Source organism: Mercenaria mercenaria, chromosome 2, assembly GCF_021730395.1.
Source record: "Mercenaria mercenaria strain notata chromosome 2, MADL_Memer_1, whole genome shotgun sequence".
Lineage (NCBI taxonomy): Eukaryota > Metazoa > Mollusca > Bivalvia > Venerida > Veneridae > Mercenaria > Mercenaria mercenaria.
Genome location: NC_069362.1, coordinates 112935560 through 112959643, shown reverse-complemented (window position 1 = coordinate 112959643; position 24084 = coordinate 112935560). Strand labels below are relative to the sequence as shown.

The 24084-nt window shown below is 36.5% G+C and overlaps 1 long non-coding RNA gene across 1 annotated transcript; it reads right to left on the bottom strand.

The window, feature by feature from the left end:
* Positions 1 to 19727: 19727 nt before the first annotated feature.
* On the bottom strand, positions 19728 to 20675 carry LOC128555369 (uncharacterized). The gene is made up of 2 exons (XR_008370017.1): positions 20311 to 20675; positions 19728 to 20031 (listed from the first exon to the last, which is right to left on the bottom strand). It is a non-coding gene; the product is annotated as an uncharacterized LOC128555369 (long non-coding RNA).
* Positions 20676 to 24084: the final 3409 nt, after the last annotated feature.

Here is a 24084-nt window from a genome sequence, read left to right as displayed (position 1 = left end):
AAAAATGTAAAAGTTTGTCAACAGAATTTTGCTCAAACAACCCTAAGTCTTTTAACGACTGAACATCATAGTATGTATTGCCCTGTTGAGTGAAGTCCACACAGTTGATTAAAATATGTTTAATAGTAAGCAGTGTTTGACATGGTACACATTCAGGATAGAAGATATATAGAATGAGTCAGACGGGTATGACATATTCGACAACGAGAAAGAACAACTTCCTCATTGCGAACAGATCTGTTCCCTTTGGTGCAATTCACCTAAAGTAGGTTTAATATCATGAAGTTTATTAAACGAAGCATTGTTCCATGATGACTGCCATTTAGTTAAAATGTATTTGTTTATATTTGGCCTAAAAGCAGTATATGGAAATTTAAAATTAGAGTGTGGTAATGAAGGGGATCTCTTTGCTGCGTATCAGCATCCTCATTTCCATAACCAACATGACTGGGAATCGAACAAAAGATGATGGACTTTTTAAAAGATAGTTCATGAACCCTGAGAAGGATATTTTGAATGAAAGGATTTTCCATATTTCGGTTATGAGTTGAATGTAAAACAGAAAGCGGGTCGGAAAAGATAATAAACTTATCTTCATTATATTTTGAAATAAAATTATGTAGATGTAATTGTGTTAAATGACATTTTCTCAGAATTGCAATTGCAATGTGTATGGATTGTTCTCTATATCCTTTATTGAGTTCATTATAATTGTTAAATTGTGAAAAACTTGTGTGACACATTCATAAGATTTCATTGTTTTCATGTTCAAACAAGTTCATATTGCTAAATGAGTATTTATCACGCATCATTTCCGTTGCCGCTACGGTGTGTCACACTCATTTCTACTTTCAGTAACAAAATCCCCAATATAGACTTTGAAAGAACTGTTTACATATGTTTTGTCTGTTACGTGTGCCCCCGTTGGTGATATTATTGACGGATGTTAGCGGACACGGAATGACTACAGAAAGTAAATATTTCGATGCTGAATATTTAAAATGAATTATTGAATATATATATATCTTTTCGGGTTTAATGGTAAAATGAAGTGTGCATAAATTATTTTGTATCAGACCAACTTTAGAGTTGGATAGTAAACTACTTGGATATTAAACCACTTGGGCTAAGGCCTGCGCATCTGAACTGTGATAAAGTAGATGACAAACCACTCGAAAGCCTTGATTTATTTTATTAATTCTAGCATAACACTGCTATTTTTGTCGTTTTCAATGGGTGCTTTGACAGGACATTAAACGTGTGTTAACAGAGCGATTTCGTGGTCAGGCACTGTTATAAATAAATTTAAATCATTGTTTGGACTTCAGATGAGAAGGTCCTGGAATTATATCAAGACAGTGCAGCTCGAGTGATATAATAACACACATCTAAACGACACAGCTTTTATTCAGGAATATAACTGTTTCAGATACATTATTTCGATTCTAACACGTTATCAAGGATTATTATGTACATCCTTCGCGACATCAACCAACTATTTGCGTGCCCGTTTTACTAAAAGTGAATTGTTGCATGACAAGACATGATTTTCATTCTTCTTTGTTTGATAGGAAAACACTATACAAAGGCCCTCGTCAAAGTTTAGTCTCAGATTTAACTGGCAATGTTAAAAGTTTGAGTATTTGTACAGAAGGCCTTTATATAGGAAATCAATCAGTTCAAGGGCCTTTGTGCGGGACTTTTTTTGATATAACAGGGAACTGCTGATATATACCCCTGCAACTTGACCTTATCCCTTTACCAACAAAACCGCTCTTAACCATTCATCCCTTACCCTATGGTTTAAATAATGTGAATCTGGTCATAGGTCTTTATATCGATAAGGCCTTTGTATAGGACATTTTTATATTGCAGGCTCACTGTTGTGGACGCCTACCCCGGCCACGTCCTTTTGTCCCCTGACCCACACAACTGGACTTACCCCTTCATACCCCTTTCAACCTTTGGTCCATAGAGGAAATAATGGGAATTTAGTTATTGATCTTTATATGGGAAAAGCCTTTGTATAGGAGGACATTCTATACAAAGGCCCTCGTCAAATTTTAGTCTCAAATTTAATTCATTATAACCCTATGCTGATGAATACACACGTATTTTATAACCTGACACTATATGTAATTAATAAGTGCACAAAGACCCGCGAAATACTGACTTTAAACGAATGGTGCAATCATGTGTGAGCGTTTCAACCAGACTTTCTGTCGGTGAACAAATGTTCATAGTTCTTTAACCATAAGTCGTACAGTGTTAAATGATATGTGAAAGGGGTTTGAAATATCAATATTTTGATTTGAGGAACGGAACATTTAAATCTAAGCATGCGTTTAAAAATAACAGACCTGGCACTGTCAAAAATGCATAAATGTTCATGAGCTTATAGCTTTTGAACCATGCGTCACACAGTATTGAGTGATAAATCAAATTGTTTGTTATGCTATTACAAACATATAGTTAATCGGACAAGGGATTGAAGTTTCCTTCACTGGAAATGAATGACATTGTAAAGAAAACTGCGTTTGCCTAAAACCTAATAAATTTCGAACCATAAATCGCACAGTGTTAAGTTATATGTCAAACGATTGGTATTCTTAATACCAATATTTTGAGATGAGGAATTTAAATTAAAGTATGCGTTTCAATATTACAGACCAAGAAGCCTGGGCCACCTTTGACAGAAAAGCATATATGTTCATGAGCTTATTACTTTGGAACCATAAGTCGCACGATATTGTGTGATACATATAATTGTTTGTCTTGCAAATACAAACAATTAGAAACCATGTGAACAAAGGTCCTATTTGCAATCGCTTATAACTTCTGAACCATAAGTCGCTCGGTATAATGTGATATCGTTAATACAAACGATTTGAGACTATGATAAAAGAAATCGGACAAAGTAAATGTTTGACGACATTGCAACTGACCTGAACCCAAACCTTGATATATTTTGTACCACAAGTCGCACGCTATTGTGTGATACATCAAATTGATTAACTTGCTAATACAAACAGTTTGATACCATGATATAGCCGCTGTAGAAGGAATAATATTGTAAACAAAGGGGCCTATATAGAATCGCTTATAATTTCTGAACCATAAGTCACACGGTATAATGTGATACATCAATCTATTTGTCTCATTAATACAAACAATTTGAGACTATGATCAAGGAAATCGGTCTAAGATTATGTTTTCCGACATTATCCTAAAACCTAATACCTTTTGAACCGGATGCCGCACAACGTTGGATGATATACCAAATGATCTGTCTTTTCAATACAAACCAATTGGTACTAAACTTTTCCCCCTAGTTTGTTTTTTGCATGTTTCAACCAGTCTCTGTCTTGATTTCGTAGAGATAAGACGTGTTTTCGTCATGGGACGAAATAGTTACAAATTTCCAGATTGTAAAGCCATTATTGTTAGGCTAACTCCTCATATCCTAAGGAACTCCTCATGTCCTAAGGGTTCACAAAGAGGACTTAGGATCTAAATATAAATGTAGGCTCTTTGCTAATTATGGCCGCCTTGGTCGAACAGGGGCTTAGCCTACCTGGTGTGGCCCGTAAGAGACTCTTCCCTCAATCAAAGCAGAAGTGGCACTTCATTTACGTAATTTGCATTGCTGTAGTGTACATAAGGCTAGACAAATGTCCAGAAAGGCCAGGCCTATCACCTCATTTTACTGGGAGTTAGAAGATAGAGATTGCGATCGCTATACTCAGATATCAGCAGATCGCCTTTGCAAATCAGACATAAATCAGGTGAGTAAACTGTTTCTGGAGATTGTCCTAGAAAAGTGACGAAGGCACGTCGGTCACGTAGTCCGTTACGTCGGCGGCGTGTCCTGTCTAGCTCGAGCAGTGGGGTAAGTAATGGAGCCAATAACAAATCACGTTCCCATCCCCCTTATCCCGAACTTGAAAATCATGGACAAACATGTGCTAACAGTGCTTCTTCGGGGCGTCAGTCCCGTTTGGGACGTCACGGAAGCATTGGAAGAAAATGTTTCAACTTAAAATTCAGCTCCATCCCCTTACTACTAAAACTTCCTTCAATACCAAAAGGTCTTTCAAGAATTATGTGGGAGTTGTGCCAGACTCTGGAAAGCTTCCAGGATGGGGGGGGGGGGGGGGATGTTTCGCATAATATGGCCCTTGAGTACTCAAGGGTCGTGGAACGTTTTTGTTTGTGAACAGCAGACACCAAGGTTTTAGTAGACCCGGAAAAATTTGAAGATTACATCAAACATAAACAAACTCCGCTTCATTGGGATATAATTTAATTGTATATGTAGACAAATTTATATCGTTCTTAGAATCCAAAGGGAGAGTTCCATCTCAAAGAACACACGCTTCAAAGTTTGCTCACCAGGAGATGAAACGCTCCCTTCGGAAACTTAGACAAAAGTGAGTGAGTGAGTTGGGTTTTACGGCGAATCGACACAAAATGGTCATATATCGCCAAAGTCCCAAATTGTGAATGCTGGCTGAAAGGCCAATAAACTCGCAGCTTTGAATCTGCACGATTTCTTTTTAAATCCAATGATGCTTGGTTCTTTGCGAGATATGAGCAAAAAGTTACGGCGTCAAATATCTCCAGTCGCAAGTATGTTATATTCTGGATTTTAATCAATAGTGTGCCAGATCAGGTGCAGTTGCTAACGTGTTAAAAACGGAATTTTTGGACGCCAGAAAGGTTAAGAATAATGGTTGTACAAGCTATGTAATTAGTGTGTCCGACCACAAAACGGCCTACAGCGGCCCATTCCAGGTACCTGCCTCTCGGTTGGAGTATGCCTGCCTTTTAAATATCTACAGGAGTTCCTGACTCCATCCAGCCATTCGTAACATCGTCTGGTAATAAATTCACCACTTCTCGCATCTTCCTGGAATTACGAATGGTCTGGAGGGAGACAGTGATGAGGGTGAAGTACGACAGCTTTACCTCTACCGATAATAGGAAGAGAATCACTTAGTTGATAGGCGAACTTTTCCCCTCATATGAAGGAGCAGATCGCGAAGCAGTTAAAGCACTCGCCCTTAATACAGCGTAAAATTTACGATTACGCCACTGGAGCTGTCAATGCAGCAAACTTGGCCGCTCTTATGAGGTCCGAGGACCAAACCATATATAATATGTCTGACAGTATGGTATCGCTTAGAAGCTCCAGTATCAGGCAGCATATCCCAACTAATGACCCACAAAATCCCAACCCTCTCCAACATGGTAGCAGTGCCACTGGTACTGGCATCTTCGGCCAATCTGGTGACAGAGAAGTTGGACAGGATGTCAGTATGAGTGACACTGCCAGACAATATTCAATTATGGAATACGATTACAAAGGGCATTTTACCCCAAAGTTGTCTGAAAATCGAGAATGTGACCAAAGCATTAACCCTGCACGGACAAATGCAGGCACTGCACTTCTCTGGGAGGCCGCTGCCCAGGTGTCTGAAATTCTAGTTTTGAACCTGCCAATAAAAGCTGTATTCATAGAGGATTCATCCAAAAACTCCTCCACCATTGGAGCCCCCTTTATCCCCTGCCTTTGATACTACATCTCAAGTATCCACAAAATCTCCTCCCATATCTACTCCAGTATCCCCTGTCCCTGATAATACATCTCAATTAACTACTGAATCTCCTCCTAAATGTACTCCAGTAAATGTACACTAAATGTTCGCCAATTCCCTTAATCCCCTTCAAAGTCATCCCAATTTTCAGTATCACCTGCAGGTTATATTGCAAGAATTTCCAACTGGATACTTAATTGGTAATGTGAGTGAGCAAGACAGTGCCTCGCAAATGTTGCCTCAGTCTATCAACTTTGACAACGTTACAGAATTTTTGACACAGCCTGGCAAAACATGTGTCAGACGGGCCTGGTCATCCCAGAATTCCAGAGAGATTGGGCATTAGAGAATGAAATGTGTCGCATGATATACAAAAAGCCCAAAGTTACAGATATCAGGGCAAGACTTGACAGGTAATGCAACACTTTCAGGGCGCTGGACTGAACTGTCCGAAATACAGACAAGAGGGCCATGATGGCCCTATATCGCTCACCTGTTATCACTGCACTTGAGGACAAGACGATCCTCAGAAAAAATATCCAAAGGACAGGAACAACAAAGGGAAGAAATTTAACCAAAAATACAAAATTCTTACAAGGTATAGATATGTCAAAATACACCTAAAAAATGGAGGTACCATCCATGTTGTACCACAGAAAAGTGGTCCCGGTTTTTCCCTACGGCCAATAATAAAAAAGTTACTAAAAATAAGCTATTTATAGTAACGTAAAAGGGAAGTAATTAAAATAAAAAAATATTGTAAGTGAACAAAAGAAGGATCTGCCAAATAAATCTGTTGACAGAAATGAAATTTCAGATCAGTATCTTCATAAGTTATGGAGATATACCCATTTTAATTTGAAATAAAGGGAGGTAATTTGACATAAAATCAGTCCATAGTTATCTACCCTGATTGTCTCAGTCCAATTAATAACAATAATGAAATTTCAAATAAGTCTTATAAGTACTTACTGATATAAATCCATTTTGATTACAATCAGGAGAGGTAATCAGATATAAAATAACTCTGGAACCTACGATTGGATCTGATTTGTCATGGAATCCAAGATTTATTGTTGTTAAAGATATTTTGGAAGTTTGCATCAAATAAAACCATAAATGAAGTCTCTATATGGCTGCAAAAGCCAAAATAGCCAATTTTGGACCTTTAAGGGGCCATAACTCTGGAACCCATGAAGGAATCTGGCCAGTTGAAGAAAGTAAGCAAGATCTTGTGGTGATACAAGTTGTGTGCAAGTTTGGTAAAAATCAAATCATAAATGAAGCTGCTGTTGTGCAGACAATGTCAAAATAGCTAATTTTGGCACTTTCAGGGGCCATAACTCTGGAACCCATTAAGGGATCTGGCCGGTTCAAGAAAGGAACCGAGATCTTATGGTGACACAAGTTTTGTGCAAGTTTGATTAAATTCAAATCATAAATGAAGCTGCTATTGTGCAGACAAGGTCGAAATAGCTAATTCTGGCCCTTTCAGGGGCCATCACTCTGGAACCCATAATGGAATCTCGCCAGTTCAAGAAAGGAACCAAGATCTTATGGTGATACAAGTTGTGTGCAAGTTTGGTTAAAATAAAATCATAAACGAAGCTGCTATTGTGCAGACAAGGTCAAAATAGTTAATTCTGGCCCTTTCAGGGGCCATAACTCTGGAACCCATAATGGAATCTGGCCAATTCATAAAAGGAAGCAAGATCTTATGGAGATACAAATTGTGTGCCAGTTTGGTTAAAATCAAATCATAAATAAAGCTGCTATTGTGCAGACAAGGTCAAAATAGCTTATTTTGGCTCTTTCAGGGGCCATAACTTTGGAACCCATGATGGGATCTGGCCAGTTCAAGAAAGGAACCGTGATCTTATGGTGATACAAGTTGTGTGCAAGTTTGGTTAAAATAAAATCATAAATGAAACCACTATCGTGCAGACAAGAAATTGTTGACGCACTGACGCACGGACGCACGGACTGACGACGGACGAAGGGTGATCACAAAAGCTCACCTTGTCACTATGTGACTGGTGAGCTAATAAAAGAGTGGTTAAGCTTAAATAAATAAAAAAATATGACTTGAACAGTAGTCCAAACATTTTTTTCAACCACATGCACCCTTCCCGGTGGTGTATATGGTGCAGGTGGTGTACTACCATGCGCACTTTCCGGTATTAACGCCGCCATAGACAGCATCGCTCAGCAACTGGGCTGTGATGTCGGAATGACAGGAAGTTCATGTTCGTTTCTCGGTGCAGTTGCTGGGCCATCCTGCAGAAGAATGACGAAGAAGGGTTGCACATCTTCTAATATATATCAATATGTCCACCTATACAATCACAAAAATATAGACCTAGAAAAAACACACAAAATAATCATGAAATAGTAAAAAAATAAACATTTAGTTTTGTTTTGATTTTTTGTAATTAGATGACTAATTAGTTTTTTTTATTATTGATTTATTTCGCCATATCTTATATGCTATAAACACACGTGCACCCTTCCAAGTGTTGTTTATGGTGGCAGGTGGTGTAATACCTTGCGCATATTTCGGTATTACCGCCACCATAGACAGCATCGCTCAGCAACTGGGCTCTGATGTCGACATGACAGGAAGTTCATGTCCGTCTCTCAGTTCAGTTGCTGGGCCATCCACTTATACAATTACAAAAATATAGTCCTATAGTCCTAAAATAATCACGCAATAGTAAAAAACTACATATTTGATTCTGTTATAATTTTTGTACAAATCAAATCAGTCAATTTTGTTTATATTTATCTGTGATAGCCAGCCGGCAGAAAATTTATTTATTTATTACAGACATAATGAATTTTATTTTTCTGTGATATCCAGCCGGCAGAAAATAAATTTATTTATTAGTATAATGAATTTATTTATATGTGTGTATTTATTTCTGTCAATTTATTTAATTTTAACTCCACCATTGACTGGTCCCAAGCGTAGGATGAGAAAGGAGGAGGGTTGTGCTAAGACACTTAAAATGAAACGATTGAACTGATACTACGGGCATGAAAATGCACAAACTACAACTTGTACAACGTGTGTCAGAATGGGCAATAAATTATTTTCATTTTTTTAGTATTTACACGTTTTGAATACGTTGAATTCATTCGAAAGTATCACAATAAAACATGCATTTTTTCTACAATATAGAACTGGCGTTTTAACGTTATAAAAGACGCGCCAGTAAAGAGTAGTGGTGGTTACAACTGTTTAGTTCATGATTATTTTCCGGATGTTAGAAACTTTCCCCCTCATCGGCCATAAGTAATGATAATAGACGACCGCAGTTGAGCAGTAAGGAGCGAATAATTACAGCAGAGCTCCCTAGTAAAACTAGTCACTTTCCTCAGCCATTTAAAAGGTCAAACCCTAGTTTTACAATTATAGTTTCAAGTTTGTGCGGTGTGGAGTTTCCACCTTTTCCTATTTATGATAGCGTTAAATAGCTAGTCCTCTTATCGCTACGTATAAGTTAAAAAAAATAAACTTCATTAATTTACATCATTTGTAATATCAAATTCTTGCAACTTTCATGTTAACTTTCGATGACCACTTCCTACACTTCTGGCCAGTACTCGAGCCGAAAAAAGTGTTTGTGGAGATTGCGGTCAAATTCTGCTGACCGGATTCGAACCCGCGACCTCCAAATCTGGTGTCCGGCGCTCTACCCCTTTTGTCTCCTTCAGCTTTATCTCCGCTTCAAGCTCGTTTTAACAGATTTATATGATGCAGTAGGCAAACCGTCATAAAGATAAAATCATACACTGTTGTACAGTCGAGACTTCCTTTGGAAACAGCAAAAAAGGTCACATATGACAGGGAGCCTCTTAAAAGAGTCTCACTGTTCATCGTTCAACGAACTGACTGTAACTAACGAATGTTTGTAAGCGTGAAAATTCGATTTGTTTGATATGCAATACATGTAAGGTTTTTATGAATATCATAATACTTTGTTTAACATGTCTGTGTTAAGTCTCTTTAAAACGAGCTGGGGGAAACATGTGCAAGACTTCACGTCACAAACATTGGTAGCTATAGGGCACTCGCAGTTCTTCAGGATCATGATAAAAACATGGAACGATGTCCTTACCAGTGCAAATGTAAAAGCTGGGCTCGAAGCAACTTGCATTTGTCCGTTTAACCAATGTGTCGTTCCTGACATTGCTTACTTACCATCTGATATGTATGTAGCAGCACCTTTACAACATTCTACGGAAAGTTTAACAAATCAGCGGAGGAGCCAGTCCAATCAAATGCTTCCATATCCTTAGACGCCGCTGTTTTCTCAGTTCAATTGCGTGTGCTATACTAGTAGAAGTACATGTACTGATAACAATGTTATTATTTCCATTTAACATACACGGGATGGACAAAGTTATAGATCTACCTGTTTTGTCAGATAAAAATGGCATGCTTAAGGTCCTATAGGAAAAGGTAAGTCGACAGCAAGATCCTGACCCAAACCCTCAGCCATCAGTGTCTCAGTCTGAGTCAAACCCTTGGTACATGTTATGTTAACATGCACCAAGGGTGGCACTAGACATAGTCCGAATGATTATGAACAAGCAAATTCGATGAATTGGTATTCCCAGCCGAAAGGGTCTGTGGTGAAGAACGGCAAAAAAGTATATCAAGCAAAAAGTTAAGAATGTTACAAAGAAGCAAATCATTTCATTAGTCAAAATCAAATGAACAGAAAATGATTTTTTTTTATGGGGGGGGGGGGGGGGGGGGGTGAGGGGTGAAGGTACAAAACTTTATATGTTGATTATAAATATTGGTGGAAAATTAAAAAAAAATGGGGGGGGGGGGGTTGTAAGTGGGAGGGGGAGGGTGTGTGACCAAGGCAAGGTGGCGACCAAGTGTGGGTACACAACTTCACATGTTTATAATAAATGTTCATGGAAAAGAATGAAAGAAGTTTAATGAAATTCTTCCAATTGGTTGGTTTGTTATAAACAACTAAAGGTGCAATAACTGTATGGAAAATTGACCAATAAAAAAAGTATGTTGGTTCATATTTATTTCAAGTTTCATAAAATTCTACAAACTTGTTACTGAGAAATGGCTGCAGACATGTATTTTTCATTAAATCAAGGGCAATAACTCTAAGGGAAATCGACCAAATAAAAAAACCAACTTGACGCGTATCACTGCAGTATGTTGGCTCATGTTTATTTCCAGTTTGATGTAATTTCTACCTGCTAGTTACTGAGAAATGGCTGCGGACGGACATTTTTGTGCATTTTTCATTAAACAAGGGCAATAACTCTAAGGGAAATTGACCTCTAGTAGCCCCTAAAAGGGGCCAAGTGCCCCAATCGAACTAGTTTGTGAAAGGACCTTATTATGAACCTCGACCATGTTTGATGAAGATCCATCAAGTGGTTCATGAGAAGAAGTCATTAAAAGGCATTTCTATTTTTAGCTCCGGTAGCCCCTAAATGAGACCAATCTATTTGAACAAAATTATGAGAAGACCTTATTTTGATGCTACAAACCATTTTTTGATGAAGACCCATCCACCATAATGAGATATTTCTAACTTTAGCTCTAGCGGCCCTTAAAAGGAGCCAACTGCCCTCGTACATTGTATGTAAAAACGATGCTAAGACCAAATCTGATGAGGATCCATTGAGCAGTTCCTAAGAAGAAGTATTTTAAAGGTTATTCTTTTTTTAACTCTAGCGGTCCCTAAAAGAGGCCAAGTACCCCCATTTGAACAAAATTGCAAAAGAACCTTATTATGATGCTACAGGCCTGAACATGGAAAACCTTTCCGATCCACTTGATCCAGAATGTTGAAACTTCATAGAAGATCCATCAAGTAGTTCATGAGAAGAAGTTCTTTAATGGTTTTTCTATTTTTTAGCTCTGGCGGCCCCTAAAACGGCCAAGGCAAACCATCCACCTATACTAATAGCTCAACCTGAACAGTTCAGGTGAGCTAAAATATAAAATGGTAACTTTTTTACAAAGTAATTCAGTAACACTGCTTCAAAAATCGTCTGCTCCTGTTCACACTGACCGTGATATGTTTATGTTTTGATGATGAAAAAAAAAACACACTTTGTATCCTATCTATAGAAAATTTCAACCATCTCAACCATACTTCAGTGTTATATTGTTACACATTTGAAATGTTTTTCGAGGAAAGTAATCAAAAATGAAATATACTAGGTACACAGTACATTTCTATAGATTTTACTTGAATCAGATTGAACATTTTGATATATGAAACGTACATGTACTCTTATTAGTTGATAAAGAGCTAGTTTTTTTTGCCTGACACCAACATTGTGCGCGACATCTTAAGGAGCGTGATTGTCTAAATCGCTGATTTTGTAAATGGGTTTCTATTTTCTGCCTAACAATGTTTACTTTCAAAAGAGAAGAAAGCACTGCGAGCAATTAAAAGGGAATAACTTTCTACATCATGCCAACGGTGCTAGCAACAAAGTTTCTTTTTACGAGGACGGGGTTGTGAGGGTAATAAAATTGACATTTATAGCTATAACTACGGCTGCATTTGGAATGAGTTGCAATTGATATGTAGAAAAAAGCAAAAATAATTTGTCATTAATTTTCCGCATGCACAAATTAATAACTGTCTGTCAGCAGATTGATTGATAAATATAGAATCTTTATTATAGTTCAGAGATATATTTGTCGCATGTCAAATCCAAGTTCTTCGTCTCGAAAATGTCATTTTTCATAACGTCGCGTTCTTAGAAATATGTCTGTCATATTGCAATATTAATAAGTTTGATTCTGCCTTTTCCGAAGTTATATTTAAATAATCGTGATTTCACAGGCATGTTCTAATATATGGCCTGGCCCGATGAGCCCAATTATTGGTCCAGGTCAGAGTTTGCGAAAACATATACAAATATCCATATGTAATTTCCCGAACGACATGTACTACAATATAACCTGCTCATACTTAAAACGTTTCAGGATAAATCTGCAACAAATTTATTTGTATTTAAAAGTCGCCGCAGGTCAAACAGGCAAATATCTGCATTTCTGGCCTCTGGGGAATCATTAATTTCATGTGTACCAACATTCACCTAATTTCAATGATTAAGTGAAATAATATGGAAAAAGTACCAAAATCTTTGCTTTTTCTACAATCACATTATTCACATAAAGAAAAACTGATAGCTGTTTTATCAAACCTACTTAGTTTATACATAATTTATTTTAGGTCGATTGTGAAGGAAGTTCTACAACTTATATTAATCACTCTCGACACCTCATTCCTGATGGAATCCATCGCCACGAGGGTATGAGAGAAGAGGCCAGTTTCTGCCCTTTTAATGCTGAGCGCCAAGCAAGGGAGCCACTGTACCATTTTTCACGTCTTTGGTATGACGCGGCCGGGGATCGAACCCACGACCTCCCGCACTCGAAGCGGACGCTCTACCACTAGGCTATCAAGGCGGTTGAACAAATCAAACCTACTTAATGTATCAGTTTATGTTAGAATATCCTCATAGTTTGTAGAGCTTGTAGTTTTTAAATCAATAAACAGGTAGTAAATACATGAACATAGAAACACGGTACAGTTGCATCTATCAATTCTATAAATAATGTCAATTATTTTACCCATCTGCTGCCAGTGAATCCCTCTGGGATCAATATTGGTATAACTATGTTAGATCCATGAAATGAAATGTTTAATATGACAAGACGTTTTTGATTTACTGAAAAAGAAAATAAAACGGGTCCAAATTCAATGTAGTTGGCAAATGTCAGTTTCTTTAAAACATTTGAACATTGAAAACTATCGGCCTGGTCGAAAATTGTGCTCATCGGGCCAGACTAGGGATTAGAACATGCCGTTTTCATAAGTCTTTGAATGGAACTTTATCGCTCTAAACTTAAAACATTTGTTAGGAAAATTACTTAAAATAAGTCATATTAATGGTTTTGGTTATTTCGTTTCTCAATACAAATTCAAATGAAAGCGTTTTCATTAAGAAATGTAAAGGAATTATATTGCTATCAATTTAATGGGTTTTTTTTTTGTCAACATCAACGTAATGAAAGCATTTTCATAAAGAAATATCTCAAAACGCCTACATTTATACAACTTTGGGAGAGAACCGGATAAAGATGCTTAAGATTAAGTCTGGTGATGATCCATCAAGTGGTCATGGGATATAGTGATTTAAGGTATTAGACCCGTAATAGAGTACCTCCTTTTTGAAGAGTATTCAATTCCTACCATAAACCTACTTTGACTGCAATTTTCAGGGGGGCGTATATATAGGTTCAAGCAACACTGGGACCAAATTTTTTTCCTTATTCTCCTTTTATTCTAGTAAGTTTTTACTTCTTTCAAGACTTATTATTGGTCTATTGTACAAAAGTGGAAACATTTCTTTTGAAAAGCGATTTCTTGCTGTTCAAAGTGAATTTACCTCTGAAACAGAAAGGGTAGAGTTAGATATCTTTAAAAATACTGAGTTACATTCGGTAAAAGTTCTCTATTTTGCCTTCACTCTTTAGATTACATATTGCGGAAGAAATGTAGGTAGGTTTTACTTCTGCCCAAAGGTTATTTTTGAATGAAGTGAGCAAAAATAAACAGACCCGCAGGATTCGACCTTAAGTTTTCAATGTTGGAATTAGAATTCTGTCCCATTAAATCCGTTTACTTGAGGCACCCTAGAAACAATGATATTGACAGTTTTATTTTGTGTGTTATAATTGTTTACCAAAAGTTTGATGTTTCTTTTATCAAAATTAATGGTATAATGAATTCTCTGCAACATTTTGGATAGTGGCCATCACTTTGTAATTTGTCTATACTTGAGCTTGAGGAAACACGATAAATCAGATTGTCCGTAAGTATTGACCTGGCACTCATTAATCGTCGCCAATATTTTCGTTAATTTACGCAACATTTGTATCCTGAAAATATCTGTATTACTAAAGTAACATATGCAGTTAATCGAAGACACGGTGGCGTAGTCGTAAAGTGTCTGACTTTTAAGCACGTTACTATGGGTTCGAAATCAACTTAGACTTTCCTTTTTTAAATGTAATGTAATGTTATGTTATCGATACCTGTTTTATTCTAACATTATTTTATGTATCATATTTCATGAATTTTAACTTTTCTCTTGTAGTATTTATTTTCTGCAAACGCTGGTGACAAATAATTCATTTTAGACACTTTTTAAACATTTTCTATTCCACTTTTCCTATAACGGTTAAATATGATGATTAATCGGGTAAGTGGTAAGTTTGCATTTAAAATTTAGAAAAAAAAAGAAAAGAAAATCTTGTCAGAAGTAGGACTCGAACCCACAACCCTGAGATTGGCAGCTAAACGCTTTGTCCGCACAGCTACCTGCACATGCGACATTATTTCCATTTAGAATTACATGTGTAATAGTTATAATTTATGTTCGGAAACCGAAAATTAATTTACGAAGATATACGGAATATTCATGAGTGCCAGGTCAATACTTACGGACAATACAAAATTTATAAAAAAGGCACGGTAAAAGTTGTTTAAAATTGCAACACAGTGCGAAACACGGTCAACTTTAAGAATATACAAAGCAAATGCCATTTTTTAAACATTACTATTAGGGGTCCAATACCTTAAAGGCATTCTACTTTTAGCTCTAGCGGTCCCTAAAAGTTGTCAGTAGCTCAATGAGTCCAGACCGGAAGTTATAAATACGAGTTAAGAGAATAGCCTCGTAATTCTTGTATCTGACAGGCTGTTTCACTTTTGAGGACAAGAAGCACATTGTTACTGGTCTCGAAAGAGATTTTGTTTACACAAAATATATGATTTCCAGTAATGAATGACCCCTTGGATACTTTTGCTATGTGTTACATGATCTTCCCAAAACTGCGGATACAGATACAGATTCGACGGATTCTATGTTATAAAGTACAAATGTATCTAAATTTCGAAAAAAATAATAAACTTATCAGGATCACTTATCGCGTGTTTATTCTGTAAACAGATGACTGAAATTTGTGTTTAATTTAGAAATATTTCTCTAAAATGTTTATATATCGTTACGAAATATGTCTGCTTGATACTTCAGTATCCAGAAAACTCACACAGTCAAAACGAATCTAATAAATACACAGCAGTTTGGAAGAATATATAAATGAACGCCATCCTCCAAATATTATATCGATTTTCATGATCAGCGTAATTATAAAATGGATAAGGGGAGGTAATTTCGCCGATCCTGTTTTCTCTCTTCGTTGAAGATTTAGAGTTGTATTTACAAGATAATTTTAATTCTGGTTTATTGATAGATGATATTGTATTGATTTTGTTGCTTTTTGCTGATGATATGGCGATTTTAGGTAAATCGCCAGAGGATTTACAAAACAGCCTTGATTTACTATATACATATTGCAATTACTGGGGCCTTGAAGTAAACACTTTGAAAACAAAAATCGTTGTCTTTAGGAAAAGAGGTAGAACGTCTGAACGAGAAAGATGGCTATATAATGGCAATCCTATTGAAGTTGTAGATAATTTTAACTATCTTGGTACTGTTTTTAACTATACTGGTAATTTTGCATCAAATATAGAGCATTTGATTGGCAAGGCTTTAAAGGCTCTTATTGTACTAACGTATAATTGTAAAGATTTCGATCTTAAGCCTAAGTTATTATGTCAGTTGTTTGACTCATTTATAGGATCTATATTATCATACTCTTCAGAGGTATGGGGCTATACGAAATCTAAGGAAATTGAACGTATTCACATGAAATTTTGCAAACGAATTTTAAATGTTAGAACCAGTACATGTAATGCAAGTATATATGGCGAGTTGGGACGATATCCCCTATATATAAACAGATATGTTAGAATAATCAAATATTGGTGTAAATTAATAAATACAGACAATATAATACTGCAATCTATTTATGAGTTAAATGTGTCTGATTGTCAAAAAGGCCCGAATAATTGGGTGACAAATGTTAAGAATATGTTAGATATGTATGGTCTAACAGAATATTTTACTAACTGGAATAGAATAGACCCTAAACTATTTCCATAAATGTTTAAACGTAGAGTTATAGATAATTATATACAGGTGTGGCACGGTTCTGTAGAAAATTGTTTAGTCTTAGATTTGTATAAACATTGTAAAAAGACGATAGCATATGAATATTATCTCGATGTAATGCCTAAAAGTCTTAGATTCAATATTACAAGAATCAGAGTATCCGCACACGCTCTTAGAATCCAAACCGGTAGATATGCCCAAAACAGAATACCACGCAACGAAAGATACTGTGTATGTTGTAGAACATTAGATATTGAAGACGAATATCATTTCATCTTAATATGCCAGTGTTATAATGATATAAGAAAGAAATATCTTAAGAAATATTACTACAATAGACCATCAATGATGAAATTTATTGAATTGATTACTACAAATAAAAGGAATGTTTTAAACAATTTAGCTAAATATATTAAAGAATCCATTGAAATAAGAAATACTATTATTAATGCTAATGGTTAATTGTAGCTTTGTGCCTAATATAATATGAAGTTCCAATTATATCACAGATGTTACGGTAAAGCCTTTGCCGAATCGTCAACCATGGGGAACCTACACCTACGGTGGACACCGCCGTGGGGTAGGGGGCACTCATGTGATGCTCACTGGGCACCACAGGGTGTGCGGCCATGAGGATGGTCTAAATGTGACCCTCTCCTGGCGGCTTGACACCTCGGCATATGGCGGTGCCTACGGTTCGTTACATACACTTTTCTCAATTCATTTGTCAATTTGCATTTTGAACAATATTGTTATTCATGATTGATATAACCTTTGGGCAATATACTTTGCCTTGTACTCTCAAATGTATACGGTTAACCTGTCATATATATTTGGGTACAGGCTACACTTGATTAGAACCAGTGTTAAGATACCTTTTATGATGTCGGTTGTATTATTCATTCTCAACTACATGTTAACTTACACTTTCACACGTGATACCATGTTTAATTGTATATTATATATATGTATATGATGATGTACTATGTACAGGTCAAAATAAAATGTATGTTCTGTTCTGTTCTGTTCTGTTCTGATAATCAATGTATCAGAACCAGACCTACAATTATTAAGCTAGTCAGGCATGACACATCCACTGGATTATATCAACGCAACCAACGTCGCAGTTATTTTAATCTCTACTTCAAAATGGCAGTATTTCAAGACATTTACGAGTTGTATTTTCTATTTTTGGATGTGGAAATGCTCTGTAATCATGATACAATGCCGCCAGTAAATCTGCCGGGATAGTTCAAAGACGCAAATAATTTAATGTAGAAAACCACAGTAAACTGGATATATATGAATATCAAGTCACCATTTTGCACATCAATTAAATGAATTATACAGTGAACATTATTTTTGATAAACTTGAAAATTCCCTTCATGCATGTGTTAAGCATTTAATTCTTACGTAAAATATGACTGAAAGTTGTAGACCGCCGCCCACATGAATAGGTTTTATTTGCGTTATTATCTCACTGTGCTCAGGATGAACTATTCTGATCGCCCACCGTTCGGCGTCCGTCTGTACACACTTCCATTTAAACAACATCTCCTAAACCACCAGGCCAATTTTGATTAAACTTTACAGGGAAGGTCCTTTGATGATCCTCTTTAATAATAGTTCAAAGAAATAAATTCCACACAGAACTCTGGTTGCCATGGAAACCGAAATGAGGAACTTAAAACAAGAGGGTCATTGACCCTAAAGCGCTTACCTGTACACGGCTTCAAGTGCATTAGTATAATGATTAGTATAATGTAATGGTACAAGTACAGAGTTAGGTTTATTCTATGTTAGCCTATATTATATACATGTCACACAATTTTTAAAAATTCCACTATATACATATAGGGAAAAGTAACCACGCTCTCTGGTGGCCATGTGTTTTGACAAATCAAAATAATCAGAGGGTCACAGAAGGACCATTTGTGTAAAATTATTTTAAAATCAAGGCAGCAGTTTCACAAAAGAAGAGTTTTTTAACTGCCACCATATACATATAGAGAAAAGTGACCACGCCTTCTGGCAGCCATGTTTTTGACGAGTCGGAATAATTTGAATAATCTTGGTAGAAGATCACACAAGGACCATTTGTATAAAATTATTTTAAAATAGGGCAAGCAGTTTCACACAAGAAGATTTTTTAAAGTTTCCACTATATACATATAGGGAAAAGTAACCACGCCCTCTGGCAGCCATGATTTTTAACGAATCAAAATAATTTGAACAATTTTGGTAGAGGGTATCACAAGGACCATTTGCAATAAATTAGTTTAAAATCAGGGCAGCAGTTTCACACAAGATTTTTAAATTTCCACCATATACATACATGTGTAGGGAAAAGTGACCACGTCCCCCTGGCGGCCATGTTTTTTGACGAATCGAAATAATTTGAAAAATCTTGGTAGAAAGTCACACAAGGACCATTTGTGTTTTAATTTTATTTTAAAATCTGGCCAGTAGTTTCACACAAGAAGATTTTTAAAGTTTCCAGTATATACCATTATATACTTATAGGAAAAAGTGACCACGCCCCTGGCGGCCATGTTTTTGACGGATCGGCAAAATTTGAACAATCTTGGTAGAGGGTGTTATAAGGATCATTTGTGTGAAATTACTTCAAAATCGGACCAATGGTTTAGGAAATGTCGTTTGAAGATTTTTCAATTTATAGCTCTGTTGGCCCTTATGTGCAACCAAGCGGAACCATTTGAACAACTCCGGTAGAAACCCACATAGCAGACAGGCGTTGGCCCAACCGCAGACTCTTCGTTGGCCCAATGAAGATTGCAACGTTGGCCCAATGCTATTTTGCTATTTGGCGCAACGTTGGCTCAACGGTTGGTACACCGTTGGCCCAACGACCGGTAGCCTACACTTATCGTTGGCCCTCCATTGGGCCAACAGCATTTTTTCGTCTATCATGTTTGGTCCACCGTTGGGCCAATTCTATTTCTTTGTTGGCCAAAAGAAGGATGTCAACGCTATCCCAACGATTACGAATCCGAAAAAAATAAAAATAAACTAAAACATATTATTTAGTACACATTTTATTTTCAAATAATTTTGATTTTGTTTAATATTTAACAAAAAGAAATCTAACATTTAAGTTTGTTTGCAAGTTTCCTGAAGAAATATAACCGAATATTTCATCGCTATAACATGTCAAATATTGATGCCAGCCTTTTATAAATCAAACTATTTTCTTTTTTTTTTATTAAAATGAATTACTGTCTGTCTGATTGTTTTCTTTTCTCATTGAAGTTGCAGCTTTCTATCTTTTCTTTTTTCCTGTGCACTGCTAGGCGTTCCATTATTACTCTCTTGAACAGCACCCTGTAAAAAATCGAAAACCATCTACGTCAAATAAACTTGCGTAAAATGTATGAAATTTATTTTTGTATTTAACCGCAACAAATAGGTTAAAATTAACGAGAATATGAGTTTTTATTTACAAAATTAAATACTCAACACTAATTCCATCCGCCAGTTTTAGATAAAAGTATTCAACATATGTTCAAGTCACATCGATACTACATGCATACAGGCTATAAAAAGAAATTCTCTATAAGATTCCGCAACATTATCAAAAAATATTCAAAAACTTCTACTTACAGTTTATAGCTAGTAGACCGGCTTTTTGTTAAATCTAGATCTATCGCATGAATAATAGTTTCCTTTATTTCACATGTTTATGCAGCTAGACATCTCGCCTAGAGTAAAATTAACCACATTTTCTGGGAATTCTTACATAACTCGGTTAACGAGAGTTCATGTTCTGGAATATTCAACAGGTTTATTGTAAACATTTTATGATTGTACAAAATTAAATATTTGCTATAGCAGTTTTTCTTTAATATTTTTTCCACAAATTAGATTCTTCAGGTAGTAGATTTGAAATAGTTCAAAATATCATTACGGCTGCAGATAAGTATAAAGTTTGCTTAGTCCAAACTATGATTAAGAGTTTGTGCAGAGTATTTAATTTAAATACTGCATGTTACCTCTACACAACGTGTTTATTTGTAGGGGCTTGTGATAAAACAGTGACCTGTAAAATATATAATTATTATAATTTACTTCTAATGGACCAACGTTGGGCCAACGATGTTTTCTCTGTGCAAGTCTCTCCCAGAAAATCAATATTGGGCCAATGCTGAGATATCTGACTGAAATTTAAAGTCGGTTCAACGTTGGCCAAACAGCTGTATTTACAATACTTATTAATCATTGTTGGGCCAACATTTTGGAGATGTCATTTAAACACAATTGTTGATTTGTTTGTTTGTTTGTTTTGGGTTTAACGCCGTTTTTTTTAACAGTATTTCAGTCATGTAACGGCGGGCAGTTAACCTAAACAGTGTTCCTGGATTCTGTACCAGTACAAACCTGTTGTCCGCAAGTAACTGCCGACTTCCCCACATGAATCAGAGGTGGAGGACTAATGATTTCAGACACAATGCCGTTTGTCAAATACTCACGGAGAACATACGCCCCGCCCGAGGATCGAACTCACGACCCCGCGATCTGTAGACCAACGCTCTACCTACTGAGCTAAGCGGGCGGACGGCGGACACAGCGTGATCACAATAGTTTACCATGTCCAAAACCGCATAACATAGAGCTTTGATATTTGGCACGTGACACCATCTAACGGTCCTCTATGAAGATTGTTCAAATCATGCCTCTGGGCTGAAAAGAGGCCCCGCCTCGGGGGTCCCAAGTTTTACATAGACATATAGGAAAAAACTTAAAAAATCGCCTTGTCTGAGACCTTAAGACCTAGGCCTTTGATATTTGTTATGTAGCATTGCCTTGTGGTCCTCTACCTAGATTGTTCAAATTATTACTGGGATGAAAAGAGGCCCCATCCGGGGGTCCCAAGTTTTACATAGACTTATGTAGGAAAACACTTTAAAAAATCTTCTTGACTGAAACTGCAAGGCCTACGTTTTTGAAATTTGATATGTTGCGTTGCCTAGTGGTCCTCTGCCAAGATTATTCAAATTATGCCCTTGAGATGAAAAGAGGCCCCACCGAGGGGGTCCAAAATATTAAATAGACTTATATAGGAAAAAACTTTGAAAACCTTTTTGTCTAAAACCACAAGACATAGGCCTTTGATATTTGGTACGTAGCATTGCTTTGTGGTCCTCTACCAAGAGATTTTTGAAATTATCACGAGGTGAAAAGAGGCCTCACCCCGGGGGTCCCAAGTTTTACATAGACTTATATAGGAAAAACCTTTTAAAAAGCTTCTTGTCTGAAAGTTCAATTGTTGTGTTGGGTTTAACGTCGCACCGACACAATTATAGGTCATATTGCGACTTTCTGAAAGTTCAAGGCCTAGGCCTTTAATATTTTGTATGTAGCATTGCCTAGTGGTTCTTTAACAATATTGTTCAAATTATGTCCCTGGGGTGAAAAGAGGCCCCGCCCCGGGGGTCACTTGTTATATGAGTTATATAGGAAAAAATACTTCAGAAATTATCTGATCATATTTCCTAGACTGTTTGATTATAAATACCTGATGACCCCAAGTGATTAGGGTTCACCAAACTGTGACCTTGACTTACTTTCTTGTTTTTTAAGAGACAGCCTTGAAATATGTTCAGTTTTCCAAACCGATCTTAAAACTGACTCAGTCAGTCAGTGCGAATGAATGTGAACTACTGACCTACTTTCTTAATATTTTAGCATCAGTTTGACATTTGAAATATGTAGCTCATATTACTCAGGTCAGCTATCCAGGGTCATCATGACCCTCTTGGTTTGAAAGCAGTGCAGAAGCAAAACCCCGTGGCACTTGTTTGACAGCCAACTCAAAATGAAATAGCTTATACCAAATAAATGAACATTCTACATTCAGTTTTCACTTCTCAATGTCACAGTAAGGCATCTCCCCTATTTCTAACTTCTGTTTATGCAGAACAAAAAAAAAGGGGCGGATTAGCAAAAATTTAATGGTTTGAAGTATAACGCAATATTTCATTGGCCAATGTTACTGATGCTAGTTTAACGAAAATTTTCTCAGCTGTTTAGAAAATACGAAGCGGACACGTAATAAGGCTATTTGATCTCTGACCCGAGTGTGACCTTGACCGTAGACTTAAGTTACATGGTTCACGGACTATACACATCGTCTTGATATGGTAAACAACAACAGATGTTGTTATATTAAAACAAATCTTCCAATTAATTTAGACGAAATGAAGCGTATAGCTATTTTACCTGACCTTACGGCCTAGTGATATGGGTTATGCGTTCCACACATCGTCTTGATGCGGTTAATAACTGATGCCAATTTTATGAAAATCTTGACTTACATTCCTGTCAAGTGCAGAAAAAGTAGAGAAGTTTAGGTAGAATGCTACAGATACATTACTAAAACGCAGTTGTAGAGTAAAAGAAAACACGATGCTATCGAGAAAGGGCACAAGGAAAAAGTTTAAGGATCACAGTCTCAAAAATACTACTGCTGAATAAAATTGTACAGTCGTGAATGTGAATGAGTAAACATACGTACTGTCTTATAATTAGAAACTTAATTTGCGTCAGACGTTGACGTAATCCAACATAAGAAATTTGGAAAACACAGGTGTGTTCGAGAAATGAATTGATTAGTTATCGCACTGAAGACGAAAAGACGTTTAAAAATAAAGTATTTGTAAACAGAAGCTTTCATTCAAATCATTTCATGAGTGTTACGTGATCTTAACTTGTAATAACGAGATTTTTACTTGTAAGGCCACATTAAAAAAAATTCTTTGATTGCGAGTTTTTTTTTCTCAAAAGTAACAGGGGATTGAAATAAAATCCACACGACCTTGGAGTTGATGAAAAAATAAAACAAAACAAAATATTTTGTTTTTCGGAATTCTCCATGGTTGGCATGGAAACCGAAAGGTAAACTATTTAAAACCTTATCCGAAACCACAGGGCCTAGGGCTTTGAAATTTGGTGTGTAGCATCATCTACAGATCCTCAACCAAATTCTTTTAAAAATTATCCCCTAGGGTTAAATATAGCCCCGCCCTGGAGGTCACATGGTTTATATAGACTTACATATGGAAAAAAATTTTCTTGTCTAAAACCACAGGGCCTAGGGCTTTGATATTTTGTATGTAGCATTATTTAGTGGTCCTCTTATCAAAATTGTTCAAATTATCCCCCTAGGTCAAATATGGCCCTGCCCTTGGGGTCACATGGTCTATATAGACTTGTATCAGGAAAACGTCTTGTACAAAACTACATGACCTACAGCTTTGATATTTGGTATGTAGCATTGCGTAGTATTCTTTTACCAAGAAAAAAATATCCCCTGGGGTTAAAACTGGCTCCACTTCTCTAATCGACTGAGTGGACTTTGCTACACAGCGCGGTACATAT